Source organism: Vombatus ursinus, unplaced genomic scaffold, assembly GCF_900497805.2.
Source record: "Vombatus ursinus unplaced genomic scaffold, bare-nosed wombat genome assembly UNPS02014973.1, whole genome shotgun sequence".
NCBI lineage: Eukaryota > Metazoa > Chordata > Mammalia > Diprotodontia > Vombatidae > Vombatus > Vombatus ursinus.
The window spans coordinates 10,685,605-10,697,875 of record NW_020954751.1 but is presented as its reverse complement, the minus strand read 5'-3'; the positions used below and the strand labels follow the sequence as shown (position 1 = coordinate 10,697,875).

The 12,271-nt window shown below is 39.6% G+C and overlaps 1 protein-coding gene across 1 annotated transcript in view; it reads left to right on the top strand.

Annotated features, from left to right (window-relative positions):
* Positions 1 to 12,271, top strand: part of KCNQ3 (potassium voltage-gated channel subfamily Q member 3) — a 455,649-nt gene that overhangs the window by 156,657 nt on the left and 286,721 nt on the right. The window lies entirely within an intron of this gene.

Sequence of the window (12,271 nt, the reverse complement as noted above, 5' to 3'; positions counted from 1 at the left end):
GAGTAGCTCCAGATTCTGCTAGTATATGAGGATGGTGTACAGGTTTGGAGGAGACACTGGCTAGAGGAAGAGCATTGGAAAACCCCCTGTAGAACAAGATTGATTTGCCTGGTATTCTGTGAACTTTTTAAAAAGTGTTCTGCTAAGAGTATTCCCTGACTTCTTTTGTTATCTTATGTGTTTTATTTTGTGCATTTAAAGGCATTGTTCTGAGAAAGGTCCACAGGCTTCACCAGACTAACAAGTAGGTCTGTGACACAGGAAAGGTTAAGAACCTCTGAGTCGATCATGGTTATACAAGTGAAAGATGCAAAGGGCCAGGCTCTGGAACAGAAGATGAGTACATGCAACTCCTTGTTGAGCTTACTTCCCATAGGGCTGGAATATCCAGTGTGTTACCTGGTGCAACTCAAATGTAGGTGAATTTCAATCTCCTGATGGTGCTTTTCTGGAGGTAGCAGTTCAACCAGATGCTGTCTGAGATATACATTGAGAAATTAATAATGGTAATAATAAACATTCATATAGCACTTACTACACTGTACCAAGCACTTTGTAATTATTATCTCATTTGATCCTTACGATAATCCTGAGAGATAGGTGTAATTATTATTCCCATGGTATAGATGAGGAAACTGAGGCAAACAGGTTAAGGGACTTGCCCAGGGTCACACAGCTAATTAAGTGTCTGGATTTAACTTTAGGTCTTTCTGGCACTCCAGGCCTGGCATTCTAACCAGTGCACCACCTAGTTGCCCCATTGGGCATGTTAGAGAGCCACACCACTTTCCCTAGATTTTCCTAACAGTACTATGTTATCAGAGACATTTACAGTGTTAATTATTCCCACCTCTTTTAGTCTTGGCCCTGGGGACAAACAGTAATGTGGACACTCAATAGTATAAGCCTTTGGTGTAGCTTTATTTCACCACCTGATGTATGGCTCATTGAGTGGGTCGCCATGCCCTTGGAGCCCAACTCAGCATGCTGATCCCTTAGGGAACCTAAGTAACATCAATCAATCAATAAACATTTATGAAATGTCTACTATATGCCAGGCACTGTGCTAAGCACTGGGGATACAAAAAGGAGCAAGAAACAGTCTCTTCCCTCAAGGAGCTTACAATCTAATGATAACATTAGATAACAACCTTAAGTACCTTGGCTAAATCAGTGCCTCTCTCTGGGCTTCAGTTTCCTCAGCTGTAAAAAGAGGAGATTGAATTAGTCTATTTTGAAGGTCTTTTCCAGATCGAAATCCTGTAAGTTTGGGAGTATAGTCACTCTTCCTTCTAGTTGATAGGGAACTGGGCTTGGGGTTAATAGGACCTGGGTTCAAATCCTTCCTCAGACATCTACTAGTTGTGTGGTGGCCTGGGATATATCTCCACCTCTTACAGCCTTGAATTCCTTATTACCAAAATGGCATGGGGAGATTTGATTTGATGGCTTGTAGGAGTCTTTCCAGCCCTAAATTTATAATCTTTCCTCTGATTTGTTTTTTGCACCAAGTTGGATAGGATACCAAACTTGGAGTCAGAAAACCTAGGCTAGAATCGTACCTCAAACACTAGCTGCATGACCCTTGTTAAGTCATTGGAGCTTCAGGTGCCTTTTCTGTAAAATAAGGATAATAAAAACATGTACCTGGAGGGGCTGTTGTGAAGACTGAATGAGAGAATGAATTTAAAGTGCTTTGCAAACCTTAAAGGCCATATAAACATCAGCTAATTAGTGCTTGCCCCAGTTAGCCATAGACCAGACCCAATTTTGTTCCCATGGACCTTCGCCTCAAATTCCTTTGCAAAAGTGCAGTTTCCACGCAATTCATGCATACTGTTGTAGTTATCTATGTGATGTATTTCCTTTCGTAATGTAATTTTTTTCAACTAATGGGCATTTATTTTCTCTCCCTCCTACCCCATCCCCCAACCACAGGGAAGAATTCATGTTGAAACAGGTGATAGAGAGATCACAAAAAATAAAACGAACTATTGTGATTATATAATTATTATTATTTTTTTTTTTGCAGAAACAAAGCCAATGTAGCTAAAATTAGAGGGGAAATAGTTAACTAGGGAAAATGGCAGAAAATTTCTCTTACAAAGGTCTCATTTTCAAGAGACTTGATATATTTCAAGTCCTCTTTAGGTAACCTAGAGATTAAAATATCTGAAAATTGATGGAGAAAGGTTGGGCACAGATGTGGAGCACTGCATATAATGTCTTACTATTTTCAATGTATTTATGAGTTTTGCTGATTTTTCTCCTTCTTCCTCTTTTTCAAAAATAAATCTTTGTTATAAGAAATGGTTCTTGAGGAGCGAGAAGGGGCAGGGTCCAGGGGGGATTCTATGCAATGTATGAAGATTATATATATATACATATATATATATATATATACATATTAGAAAAGAAAAAAATAAAATCACCTGAAAATACTCAATTCCTAGTTTATTAGAATAGATTTTTGGATATGCTTGTCATTGAAAGCCCTCTGGGTAAAGGTGGGCAGTTGTGGTCCCAGTCTCATCTCTAAACTGAGAAAAAGAACCAAGGCATTTTTGAAACAAGATGGAGAAAAAAAAACCACATGAAAAACAAAACCCCAGACCATCTGGTGCAACATATGCCTGGCCTAGAGGTAGGCGACCAGCCCACATGGTTCCTGTGGTTTGGCCTCCTTCTGGTTCCTGAGGCTGGCTGCTCTGGTCAGGCTAGGGCCAGCGCCTGTAAGCACTCCCAGTGGGGAGGACTGGGCCCAGAGACAGTCCAAGCCAGTGCAGAGGAAGCCATAGATTCAGCCAGAGCTCAGTTGTCCTCCTCAGTTTCATTTGCTGTTATGACCTTGAGGAAAAGATGACCTCACTACAGTTAAGCATTTATATCTACAGTTTGCATTCTATTAATTTTCAATAAGAATCACAGAATTTTAGAACTGGGAGTTATTTTATTAGAAGGCTAAATAGTGGGTGTTGGAAGACAGTGATTGCAGTTTTCAAATATTGTTAAGTGAAAGATTTGTTCTGTCCAGCCCCAGAAAGATGACCTAGGATGACTGGGTAAAAGTTAGTTGAAGATATATTTGAATTGTCCTCTAAAGAAAGACATTTCTTATCTGTGGTTGAAGAACATTTTTTTTTTTTAATTTAAACCACTGACACATAAAAATGATCATTTTTGAATCCCATATAAAAACATCAAAATGTGACCCTAAGTTGATGTTTTCTGTGGGTCAGTGGTATTAATTAAAAAGAAAAGTTCTCCTTTCCTGTTGCATCTACTAGAGCTGTCCTGTAATAGAATGGACTACTTTGTGAAGTAGTGAGTTCTCTATTGCTAGTGGTGTGCAAGGACGGATTGGATTGCTATTTGTCAGGGATGTCATACAGGATGTTCCTCCATTGGATCAAGAAAGTTGGATTAGATTATACTGTAAACCACTAGAGCTAGTGAATGCCAAATCCAGGCTTCCAAATTTCAGCTTTGGCACTAAATAACTGTGTGTCCTTGGTGAAGTCATTTCACTTTTCTGGGCTTTAGTATCTTCTTCTGTAAAGTGAGGTGGCTGGACTAGATTATCTATCTATAAAGTCACATCCAACTCTATGAACTCAGGTCTTCTGACTGAAAATGAGCTGTTCTTTCAATGGTCACATGGACTTAGAAAACCCCAACCCATTTGTTGTTTCTCATCTTTATATTTCAGGAGAAAGATTTTTGGGAGGAACCCGATTATTAGCCCAACATTACAATTCCCTTTGCAGAAATAAACATGGGAGATGTCAGGAGAGTAACATAAATAACCTCAAAAAGACTTCCAAATTCAAAGTTCTGGGATTTTTCTGATAATGTGTTCTAACTCCCTCATTTTATAGGTAAACAAACCAATTCCCAGAACGGTGGAGAGCAGAGAAAAGAAGCCAGGTCTCTAGTGTTTCTTTCATGCCACCATATTGTTTTTGTTATTTTTGAAAGAGCTCTCAAGTACACAAATGAGCCTTGAATCTCACTGATTTAGATGTTTCATCAAATGATGCACATGGCAACCCATGCATTCTTGCCCATCCTATATTACTCTCCTACATGTGGTCCCAAAAGGTCACCAAATAAATCTGCCCAATGGGCTAGAGGCCTTCCTCACTTACTTTTGACACGACTAGAGTACTAGTGAAGCACTCTGGTCACCCACTTGCCATCCCTCACCCTTGCCTATTGAATCTTTGTGTCTTCTTTGCTGTTGCTTTATCTCTTAAATGACAATAATGATACATAAATTACTACCTCTTAGGACTGTTGTGGGGAAAGCATTTTTAAACATAAGTGTTACATAAATGTAAGTTGTTGTTGTTACTACTACAGTAATCAGAGCTATCCCCAAGTGAAATGGGTTGCCTTGTGATGTAGTGAGTTCAGTTCAAAAAAGAACTCAGAAACTTGATCAGCCCCTGTTATAGCAGCCATATGCTATGCTAGATAATGAAGCTACAAAGACAAAAAACAAAATAAAAGAAGTGCCTTAAGGAATTTATACTTTACTGGAAGTGGACTGAAGGGGAGTCTTTAACTTGGACAAGATGACTGGATCTTTGCTCCAGGACACTAAAATTTAGAAGGCGCTATGCCAGGGTGCCTTTTCTGCACCACCACCCCCTTCCATGGCTGCCCTGTTCTGCTCCTTCACTCATCAGGAGTGTCAAGTCATTCGTGTCAGTCAATCACTCAATAAACATTTATTAAGTGCCTACTCTGTACCAAGCACTGTGCTAAAAGCTGGAGATGAAAAGAAAAGCAAACAACAGTCCTTGGTCCCAAGGAGTTTAATGTTTAATAGGGGAAAACAACACAAAAGGAAGCTGAAAAACTGGAGGGGGCTGGAGAGGCAAGGCACCCACCTCAGGGGCATGAAGTCTTATGGTCAGGTGGTAAATGATGAGGTGTCTGCCCTGGGCCTCCTGCTTAAATAGAGCATATGAGAGAAACTCTTTGATGTTCCACACTCTGCCCTCTTCAATCAGAAGGAAGGACAGGCCCAGGGGGCAGGGGGTACTGAGGAAGTGTGAATTTAAAAGTTGATGGGTTACAGTAGGAAGATGAGTTTCTAGAGACAATGATAAAGTCTATGTGAGCAGCCAGGTGTTAATGATGAGAATATATCTTACTTCGCCTTCCCCTCAGCCCAGGTGACATGCCTTCCACTAATTATCTTCTCTCTCTCTCTCTCTCTCTCTCTCTCTCTCTCTCTCTCTCTCTCTCCCCCTCTCCTTTTCCCTCCCTCTCCCTCCCTCTCTCTCACCCTTTCTCTGTCTCTGTCTGTCTCTGTCTCTCTCTCTGTCTCTTTCTCTATCAATAGAAATGGATGATTTTTAAGGTCCCCTCTATCCCCAAGATTCTATAATTCTATGGCTATGACTCTCCATCTAGTCTTGTATTCACCCAGCAAGCACATGGCCTTTAACACTTTGACCTTTTGTTTTTGGAGTTTATCCCTCAGGAGAGCCTAATATGTTTTCCCAGAATCCAGATGTAGTATGGACTCCCTGCTCCTTTCCAGTCCCCTAGTGCTGTCTGAAAATGAAATTAGATTGGAGGGGCATGACCTGTTTGTCAGAAGAACCCATAACTCAGTGCTCTGTCATCCTGTAAATGCCTGAAGATTAATGGTTGCCAATTTGTTTCAATGTCTTTCTGGGGATTCATAAGGTAGTTATGAATATAAGGTAGTGCTACCTTATTTATAATTCACAGAATTTCCTTATTTTCCCCCTAAAGCAAAGGTTCTACACATTGCCTTGTCCAATCTAATCAGCCTTCACCAATTTCCCCAAAGTTCTCAAAGATAATACTTTACTGGCATTTATATCATACTTTAAGGTTTATAGAATGCTTTACAGACATTATTGCATTCAATACTCACAGCAACCTTGGGAAGTAACTTATATTTTTAAATTAAATTTTACTTTTTAAATTAATAAGAATTTATTTTTTTACCCTCTTACCTTCCCCTACTTCCCCCATCCAAAATGAGAAAAGAAAAAGAAAGCCTTTATAACAAATATGAATGGGCAGATTTCTTGAGCTTAGGAGTTCTGAGCTAACATGGGTGTCTACACTATTTGGTACCAATATAGTGAATATCTTGAGCTCTTAGGGATCAGGGTGGGTAACAGACTGCCTAAGGAAGGACAAAGAATGGAGCAGATCAATTCTCCTATGACGAGCAGTAGTGAGAATGGGCCATGAGAAGATTCTGCATTTCTGGCCTGGGTGAAATAGGGTGACCTAGTCTCAAAACAACAACATAGTGAATCAGAACAAATCCCCACATGATAGTGGTTGCAGGCATTATTATACCTACTCTGTGGATGTGGAAACTAAGGCTTAGGGAGGTTAAGTTACTTGCCTGGGGATCACAGAACTACCAAGTACCAGATGCAGAATTAGTGTTGCCTCAAGATGATCTAGTTATCTAGACAGACTCTTGTTAGAAGAGCTGTTTCTCTATGCTGGTCCTTAAAAAATAGTTAATAGATTATGTCCATTTTGCCTTTTCTCATATACTCTTTTTTCTACAATAGAGTATGGGGATGGGGCAGGTATTGTTCTCTCTTCCTCTTGCCTCTGGGATAGTTAATGGTGCTTGTTTGGTCAAAAGCACATGGAAAACTCAAACCTCTATCTGTTTCTAATTTCTTATATTCACAACTTTGAAGTCACCCCTGACCTTTCCCTCCCCTACAAAGCTTTCCTCCTTCTACTATTCAGTCAGTTGCCAAGTATTATGGATCCTTCTTCCACATATGACTCCTCACACGCACAGCTTCCACTCTAACATGTTCCTCATCACCTGTCACTAGGACTATAGCAAGAGCCTCATTTGGTCTCCCTGCCTCCAGTTTCTCTCCATTTCCAATCTAGCCTGTGCACAATTGTAAAATCGATACTTCTAAAACAAGTAAACACTAGTGTGTGGTAGGGTGGAAGCTCCCTGGAATTGGACTCTGGAGAACTGGGCTGAATCCTTTGTGACCTGGGAACATCCAGCCTCCCGATCATATCTTATTCAAAAATCTTCGAACAATTCTCTCTACTATAAAGTCCTTAGCCTAAAATTTAAAGTCTTCTACCTAAATCCTAACTTCATTAACCTAGCTTCTACCTATTTTACCAATCTGATTCCCTATTATTCCTCTTTACTCATGATTTGTGTCATCTGAATTAGCCTATTAACTATTTCCCATAAACAATGTATCTCCTCTCTATGCTCTTGTACAAGAACCATATCCCCATCATGTCTGAAATGTACCTCTCACTCAACTTCATTGATTCTCTAGTTTCCTTCAAAGCACAGTTCACGTGCGGTCTCCTTTATCTCGTCTGCCTCCTTTGTTAGCATTTTCCCTCGTGAAATTGCTTTGTAGATGTTGTACCCTCCCCAAGTGAATGTAAGCTCTTTGAAAGAAACAGATTTTTTTTCTTTCATTCTTTCTTTCTTCCTTTTTTTTAGGTCACCAGCTTCTAATGCTTTAAACTTAAAATGTTTAATAGAATGGGAGTTGAGAGGGGTAAGTTCTCAGGACTGTAGTACTTCACTAAGAAGGTAGCGATCATCAAGCTAATGTGGTATTACAACCTTATATTATATCTATACATATATACACATGTATTATATGTATGTATTATACACATATGTATATATAATTTAATATAAAATTATATTAATAAATAAGAGAAACACAATGTATGTAATAAAATCACAGTCTTCTTTGGATACGACAGCATTTATAATCTTTGGTGATTTTCCAGTTCATATTTTTGAAAAAATCTACAAAGAAGTTAGCAATCAAAACTGGGTGGGTTGAACATAGGATCACAAATTTAGAGCTGGAAAAGACTGTAGGGAGCATCTAAGCCAATCTCCTCATTAAATCTCTTACAGAAAAGGAAAATTGGGGCCCCCCGAGATTAAGCACTTTTCCCACATCAGATAGTAGATTTCAGAGCTAGTAGTGGAATCCAGCTCCTCTGACTCCACTGCTGGCAGTCTTTCCATTTAACTACACAGCCACCCAGCATAGTGGCGTGTATTGGGGTTAATATCCGTAGTTATTCTGCAGATTACCAGTCCCAACTGACTGAGAACTCCTTGGCTACCAGACTGGGAACCTCCTTAACAAATCCACCTATTCTCTACTTTCCAAATTTCAAGTTCTCTATATCGAACACACCAGAATTACCAAAAACCCCTTCCTCAGCAGCTTTGGACAGGGCTTCTAAGCATACATGAATCTCCCACCTGCTATCTCCAGTGCCCTGTTCTTTATCTCTGGGAGTCTCACCTGTTTCAGACATCGACCTTTCACAGTCAACAACTTGTTTTTTTTTTCACTGCTAGACTCATTCCACCCACAGGACCCTGCAGATGTGATATTGCTGAGAGATTTCTTTCCTCCAAGTTGTGATTTTCATGAGAAGCTTGTGACCAAGAGTTAGCAGCAACAGGAAATCAAGATATGTTATGCTTCATAGAAATCAGTCACTGACTACATTTGCTGGAGAGACATGGAGAGGGAGACCTAGCTTTGTCTAAGAATTTTGAAAATTCCTTCTGTCTTTCATCTAACGTATGCTCAGTGACAAAGGACTGTGCAAGCCTTATTTGTCTGACCATTGCAGAACTCAGAATTTCCCAAACCCATAGTGGGAAGTGTCCTTAAAAGGTATCGTTGGAGTCCACCCCCCAAGCCAACCTTTGTCACTAAAGTTCTTCAAGTAGACACTCATTTGTGATAGGATGGAAAACTCCCTGGAATTGCACTCTGAACAACTGGGTTGAATCTATTGTGACCTGGGGCAAGCAAGATAACCCCCCTGTACCTCTGGATCCCAGTTTTCATTTTGTATAAAGTGAGAGGGCTGAAATAATCAGTGATCTCTAAGGTGGCTTCTAGCTTTAAATCTCTGATCCTATGACATACATACCTGTCAATGAAGTTTCATAAGAGACTCCTATTCAACTATACATTTGACTCAGTGAGCTTTGAGGTCCCTTCCAATTGTGAGAATTTGTGGTTCTGCAAAGCCCGTGTTCATTAGACATATCACCTCCTCTTCAAACCCTTGGACTAGGTGACAGATTTTCATTTTATATTTTCATATTATGTTATATTCCAGGGATAGTAAACACCTCTGAGAGTGTCAAAATTTGGAGACAGAGACCAAGGTTCAAATCCTACCACTGATACATCCCTAGTCAAGTCATTTAACCACTCCTAGCCCCAACTTCCTCATCTGTAAAATTAGGATGATAATATCTGCAGCATGGGGAAGTTCAAACAAAACAATGTATGTAAAGCACGTTGCCCTCTTTTTATATGTATGATATAAATGGCAGTTTTGCTATCACTATAATTAATAACACAACAGTTACATTTCTTACAAAGTTCTTCCTCACATAGAGTTAAAGTCAGCCTCTCTATATCTTCCATCTTATAGCTAGATAGCATGGTAATTTGGCATCAACTTTGGAAAGAATTGTCCTTCATCACTTTCTGTATTCATTTCACAGTAATGATTCACAATAATGCTATAAGATGTATGAGGAACTGTGCTCACACTAGGGATAAGAGATAGGAAGCGGGCTTGGGATTTTATTTTTATAGAGAACTCCCTGATGAAAAAATTCCTTTCCCACACTCCTTCATTGCTCATGCCTAGAATCATCTCCTTCCTCAATTACATTTCATTAAACTCCCTTCAAGGCATAGCTCACATAGCAAATTCTGCATGAAGCCTTTCCTGATCCCAGTTCATGCTTTCTGGACCTCAGCCTCTGGGAATTATTTTGCATTGATTCTGTATATCTTTTGGTCATCATAGCCCAGGTTCCTGGGATAAAAAAATGTTAGGGCTTCCTTTTGTGGTGACAAAGAACTGAAAACAATGAGGGCACTGATCCATTGAGAAATGGCTAATCAAATTGTGATATATGAATGTAATGATTTAGGATAGTGTGGAAGGGAGGAAGGAAGAAAGAAAGGGAGGGAGGGAGGGAAAGGAAAAGAGGAAAGAAGGGAAGAAAGAAAGAAAAGAGAAAGGGAAAGAAGAAGGGAGAGAAGGAAGGAATAAGCAAAAATAAAGACAATATCTGCCCTCAAGGAGCTTACATTTTAATGGAGTAAGACATCACACAAAAGGGAGCCAAAAAAGTTGTGTGTGTTAAGAGATGAGAGGAAACGGTGCAAACACGCAACACAGGGAGAGACCTGGTTTTGAAGTCCAGAAAGTCAGGAATAGGGCTGGGAGAAGAATGAAAGCAGGCCAACCTGGGCCCTTCCACAAAATGGAAACTCCAGGAGAAAATTTGATAATGGCAAAGGTGATGGGGATTGCAGAGAAGAATTTTAGGGAGAGCAGGCCAAAGAGCACGGTAAGCCAAAGGCACTGAGAAAATTTCTAGGATTAAGAAATAATAACTAAGAGAAATTAAGAGGAAAAAAATGGGTAGAATTACATGAGTTGAGGCAGAGTGGAGTAAATGGAACCAAGAAAACAGTACACATGACTACCATAATGCAGATGAAAACAACAATAAAATGAAACTGTAAATAATAAATAATGACTCCAAGGTAATAATAATATATGGCCCCAGAGATGAAAAGATGCTGCTACACTTCTCTCATTGTTTGGTTGTCTAGTTTTTGAGAGTTAGGATGCTATGGAATGTTGCATATATGGTCAGATAGGGTAGTTGGGTCAGTTGATTTTGCTTAAACATGTTTCCCCTTTTTCCTCTTTGCTATAAGGATAGGAGATGATAGAGGGATTGGAAGTATGACTAAAACATAAACAAAATGCATCAATAAAATTTTTAAAAAGTGTTAGCACTGAAAAGGACCTTAGAGATAATCTAGTACTAGTCTAATCTATTTTACAGAGAGAGAAATTGAAACCCTCAAAGAAAAGACTTGTTCAAGGCCACATAGATAGTAAAAAGCATTTATTTAGACCCATCTACTACCTGCCTCCAAGTCTAAATAATCTAGTCCAATCTCCTACCAACGAAAGAATTCCTTCTATGGTGTATCTGGAGGATGCTTAAACTCAGTGATTCATCAATGAATAGGAATTGAATTTCATTGAAATTCCAATAACAGGGAGCTCAGTACCCCCATGAGGGAGTCCTTTGCATCCTCTGGATTCTCACCAAAACAAAACAAAAAACAAAAATGCTGATCGCTCTGACACATGATAGTCCTTTAAATATTTCAAGGCAGCAATCCTGTCCCTTGAAGTATTCTCTTCTCCAGGGTAGACATTCTGTGTTCTTTCAGCATATCTCACATGGCGTGGTCCACAGACTCCTCACTATCCTGGTCATCTTCTTATGCATGCCTTCTCATTCCCACTGGGGCAAAGATAGCCATGGTCTTTGACAACAACCATCTCATTTCTGTAAATTTGGCAAATGCAAAGAGTTATTATTTTCCTTTTGCATTTTTATAAGCCTGGAATTTATAATTCTACATGCAAAGATTTGAGAATTAGAATTCCCCAAGAGAAGGTGGGTGGTGAGGGGGAGGGAAGTGTAGGGGTCCCTGAGATTTCCCTGTAATTACTTATTCTAACATTCAGTGATCTCGTTAAAAGTAAAAGAAATTTTCAGGTGAAAACTGATGAACCTGGCTCTGCTGTCTAAAGGGATAGGAATGGTTGTATAAGTGGAAATGAAAATATTAACTAATGCCACTTCTTAGCCCCCTAATACTTAACCTCTATGGTCATGATGAAGAACCCTCAAAAGAAGTATTTGAGTAGAGGGTCCTAGCCCTCCTCTTAAGACTTACCTGCCTGATACTGGTAGGGACAGGTATCTTCAAAACCAGGTTGAGTCCAGAAAGAGGAAGTTTGCTTTACTTCTCATATATGTAGCTACTTGGTGGGCATATGCCCACTTCCTAGTCCATTTGCCTGGCTTTGAAATATGGAAGTGATCATAGAACATAAAATTATAGGATCGTATGTTTAGAGCTGGAAGTCACCTTCGAGGTCATCAAATTCAACTGCTTCATTTTATAGATGAGGAAACTTGGACCAAAGGAATTTAAGTGGCTTTCCTAAAGTCACACAGAGTCTTTGCTTTTCCTGTTCCAACACTGAGGATTGGTTGGAGCATCTATGAGGTTGCCTACCTTTACACAGTAAGATGTTTACATGTATTTTATCTCATTTGAGCTTCTCAATGACCTTGGGAGGTAGGTAATACCAGTGT